At 41.6% G+C, this 5046-nt stretch overlaps 1 protein-coding gene across 1 annotated transcript in view; it reads left to right on the top strand.

Annotated features, from left to right (window-relative positions):
* The window catches only part of LOC116401082 (calmodulin-lysine N-methyltransferase-like), a 22897-nt gene that overhangs the window by 10743 nt on the left and 7108 nt on the right, over positions 1-5046 (top strand). The gene's annotated exons all lie outside the window — the stretch shown is intronic.

The raw sequence follows: 5046 nt of genomic DNA, 5'->3' as shown, positions 1-5046 counted from the left end.
TATGCTATACATATTGCTACATAGGCCTACACACACACACACACGTGTGTGTCTTGACAGCATGCTTAGTGGACTGTTTCCATCCATGCATGCACAGTGACGGACAACATTACCACAGAGAGTCAGCTCTTTGTGCTGCACATAAACCCTGTGCACTTGAGTCGGCTGTTCAGTGAGAGGTCCCTTAACCCCGGTGACACTCAGGAGTTTGATAGTGAAACCCATGAATCTGTTCCCATGAACCCATTCCATCGACAAAGCATCCACCATTCCTACTTAATCCTATCCCTCCGTTAAGTGAGAAACTTGTTAGTTTCTTGTAGTATTGATTTTAACCTTTTAAGCGTTGTTCTACTGTTGAGTAGTCAGTTGTAAAATCAAATATTCTGGTGTAAAAGTCTGTATAATATGCATCAAATACATGCAGTATATTTATTTATTATTTATATGTTTTATTTTAATCAACACATGTATATACTGTATATATTTTTTAATCACATCCTTATCATCAAAGAGATGGTTAACATTGTCCAATAAGTAATTTGTTTCCACTGTCCTACATTGTTTTATTGATGATTATATACCTTTACTCATGAAGATGTATTGTCTGCAAGTGTGAAGCAAGGCTCTCTGTTACCTCAGTTCCTCTGCCTCTTCTTCCTCTACTGTTGGACACATGTGTTTCCATGATATCTGCCATAACACCCATGAGCCTCAGAGGATCAAAACAACTATTATGCTGTTATGAATGTTTCTCTTAGTGCTGATGTGACCCAATCTCTCCAACAGCCCGGTGACCCACACAGCCTGCACTGCTGTTCGAAAGAAATGTAGAGTTTAGAGTCTCATCCAAGTGTTCACTCTCAGGGAATCTCTGAAAATGCTCTGTAGTTGTTTATGGCAAAGTAAACTTGGGAACACTTTCTATGACGCCCATGTCTATAATGCATTATAAACATACTTATAGTTTGTGATAATCTGCTTCTAGCACTCTATTATTACAGTTACAGGCACTTCTAAATACCCATAATGCTTTATAACAATGATCATAACACCACTCAGCATTTTATTATGACTTATAAGGTCAAGTGTCATAATACTTCATAGAGTAACTTATAATCACATTGTAATGCAATATAACTGGGATTATAAAAAAAGATTATAATGTATTTCAATCTAGGAATTATAATACACCGTGCAAAATGAAGATTTGTTTTTTGTTCCAAACACATTTTGGTGTAAAGCACCATAGGAAATAGACAGTTAAACATACAGCATTGAGTTTTTAATCAAACTTCAAATGAAAGTTAAGTCGATAAAACAATCATGTTTTTCGTATATATATTTATAAATATTTAGTCCTGGATTCCGGACTTTTCGGCTGCATTTATTTAAAGTAAATAAGTACAAAATAATTGCACCAAAAAAGTCCAGTAGTAATGACGAGCCTGTCCTCCACATATGCACAGAAAAGTAAAACATTGGATGGGTTTGGAGAAACGAGGAGCGAGGGGAGGAGGATGTCTAATAGAGATATATCATTACACTGTTATATGTGTAATCTATTGTGCTGCCATTGAACAGCAGCAGCATGAGTTTGGCAGTAGGCCATGCACACACACACACACACACGCGCGCACACGCTGTGCCTCCAGTAGGGCAGTAATAGAGGGTGTGAGTGTATTAGTCGCTACAGTCCAAGTGTTAAGTGCTGGCCTGGTGTGTGTGAGATCGATGACAGCCGGGCGGCCCCTCGTCCACGCACACACATCGACACACACAGAGCTGTGACACATAGCCTGGGGTCAGGGGTCGTACACAGACATCGCTGTCTCTGAAACACACACAGACATCTCTCTACTTCTGTGTGTATATACGTATCAAAAACACTCTTTTTATATTACACACACACACACACACACACACAGCCATACATATACCCACCCTGTCCTGTGACCGTGGGGAGGGGCCTGCTGTCAAGCACCGGTGGTCCATCGATAATCTGGCAGAGCACTAATGCCTGCTGTCTGCTGATGGACGCTGGCCTGCCTCCAGGGACCATTATACTCACTGGGACACAGACAGACTCACACATACGCAAACACACATCAGTGCACTAACATGGAACAAATAAACAAACCGTACTTGTACTTGCATTGACACTCAGTATACTAGTACTCGCAGGCTAAAATACCACAAATACATGTATGTACAGTAGATACTCGCGTACAGCTTTGCATTTGAGTGTATTCAGAGCACTGCACAGTTTTGACATGCAAAACTCACAGTCATGTTGATCAGCTCTGTAACGATGCATATTTAATGATTACCAAATATGGCAAATGATGGATCCTGTTAGGATAGTGCAGTAATTCTAGATACAGTACAATGCAAAAGTCACAAACTTTGAAGGAAACACAAATGGTATATACAAGGGAGTAAAACTGTTAAACAACTCAATACACTGTTTAGAAAATTGCTTAATTAGCTACAATATGACCTGTCATTTAGATGAATGGGGTAAATGTGTCCCAGCTTGTGTTGAGGATTTACAGACTCTGACAGAAAGGGAATTAATATCTTTGGTGGTCTCTGACTACAACTCCTCTCCTGAATTTGGCTACTTTATTTTCACCAAGGACGTTATTCCTTGCAAATCGGCGACAGTACGAACCATTGGCCACAGTGCATTGCTGCTGTAGTGTTTTGTGATGCTCGCCCACACAATCCTCTTCTTTGCTGACCTGAGCCAGACAGTAGGGTCAATAGTTTATCACGTTCACAAGGCTAAAATCACCAGAGTGCTGCAGAATCAAGTGCTGTGTTCTGATCCCTTTGCCTTGCTATCCATCCAACTGCAATCCAGACACCATTATCGCTTACTCTTCTCTACTTTACTGAGGCGTTTCAGTTTTCTTCATATTATTTTCCTCAGCACCAGACACCTCGTTTCTGCAGCTCCATCAAATCCGTCCAATTGAACGCACTCTCTTGTGTGTCAGGCTCAGCACCTCTTTAAGTGAATTAGCTGAAGAACCGGTGTGCTGAAGATGATAGAACAGATATCTAGGAAGATGGTTCATGTGTCTGAACTCTTCAGGTGTCATACCTTTACCTGGTCACACTATCGCATGTAAAACTAACAAACCAGAGTTTTCTATGTATTCAGTATTTGGGCAGCCCCCAGAGTATACCCGTAATATTTATCATTCAGAGGAAACAACATATTAGTCTAACCCCAAGAATTCCCCTGTGGTAAACTCCCGCCTTGTGGACGAAAGAGAGGAGACATGCCAGTTAGGATAAAATCAAAAAGACTGCTAACTTAACATTTTTTGATATATCACTCAATCATATCATGAAATAAATCCAGTGTTATCCTTAAAAGGCCTGATTAACACATTCAGTGAAGTGCTGTAAGGAAATGCAACGGCAGTTTGTTAAATTGTTTGATTGGAAGGGCATTGATCTCTGCATGCTGTCATTACCAATAGATTTTTTTAAATTTTGTTATATTACATTTTTCCTGAGCTGCTTTTATGTATAGCAACAATTTGATTGAAAACAGAGTCATTATTCTTCGAAAATATCACCAAATAGCTTTGTGATCTTATTCAGCCCTTTGCATCCGTGGCTGTCAGCAACAGCAAGAATGAGAACCCAAGTCTGGTTTTGTTCCAATATTAATATCTGTGCTCTAAGAATTCCTCATTAGACCAGCTAATTACTCCACAACACTGCACTGGAGTCTTTGTTTTATCGGCTCAGCACAATAAAGAGGCGTCCCTAAAGCTAAGAGAAACCACAGCCCCCTAATATAATAACACAAGGGGAGAAAAAAGTTACAATACGCTCTTGATGGTGTTTGGAGCAAATCCACATTAGATGAAAATAATAATTAGAATTGATAGAAAGCCTGTGTATATGTGCTGTTAGTGTGGAGGCCACTCTTTCTTTTTGTCAAGAGCAGAGTAGTAGAGGGGACGGGAGAAAACAAAGTGTAACATGATGAGCGAGGAAACAGTGAAAGGACACCTTGAGAAAATGAGAGAAAGAGGAAGATGGGCCCTGACAGGAGAAGGGAGCTGTCTACAGATGTGCCTGCATCAAATCCAGGCGCCTGTGGGCATCATCACAGCACATGCGTACACACACACACACACACACACAACCACACACACACACACAGATGCACAGTGATAACCCATCAGCACTGGCCAAGTGTTGTTTAATCCAACCTGACTTGCACTCGACAGAAAAAGCAAATTCACTTCCACTCACAGTCTGGAAAACGGAGCACTCTTCACATAAATGGCAGCGCTCTGAATTACCCCGTTTATGTGTGTGTGCACCCGCTGGCATGCACACGTGCACACACACACTCCACAGCTCATGTTTTTATTTTTGTGATGATTTTTTCAGTGTGCCTGTGCGTGTGTGTTTACATGTAGTGGTGGTGACAACCTCTTCAGCAGTACTCCCTTCATTGTGTGACAGGCAGATAGCTAGGCTGCTCTGCTCCCTATTGTTAGGGGGCTGTCATCAAACCCTGCTTGTACAGCCAGTTATACTGTGTGTGTGTGTGTGTGTGTGTGTGTGTGTGTGTGTGTGTGTGGGAGATAGAGAGTTTCCACGTTGTTGTGCTTCTACATCTTCATGCTAATGCGTACACCTGAGTGTGTTAACGAGTGCGCTTGTTTTTGTTTGTGTATATAGGCATACGTGCATAGGTGAGTGTGTGTTTGATATGTTTATCTGTTCCACAATGAGCGAGAGAAGAGAAGATGAGGACTGACAATCCATTGTTTGACAGACTGATAGTTTGGCTGGAGCGCTCCACTGTACTCCTCTCCTCTCCATTGTTATGTGACTTGTCATTAAGCCCTTGTTGTCCAGTCAAAACGGGCCGGAGTGCTTGTTAGCCACAGCATTGTCATTTGTGGAGCAGAGTAGGTGAGCCCAACACACACACACACACACGCACACACACGCACACACGCACACACACACACACACACACACACACACACACACACACACACACAC

The sequence above is a fragment of the Anarrhichthys ocellatus genome, unplaced genomic scaffold (genome assembly GCF_004355925.1).
Source record: "Anarrhichthys ocellatus isolate YVR2014 unplaced genomic scaffold, GSC_Weel_1.0 scaffold3, whole genome shotgun sequence".
NCBI classification, from domain to species: domain Eukaryota; kingdom Metazoa; phylum Chordata; class Actinopteri; order Perciformes; family Anarhichadidae; genus Anarrhichthys; species Anarrhichthys ocellatus.
The sequence above is the reverse complement of the archived record's forward strand: the minus strand, read 5'-3'. Positions and strand labels throughout refer to the sequence as shown.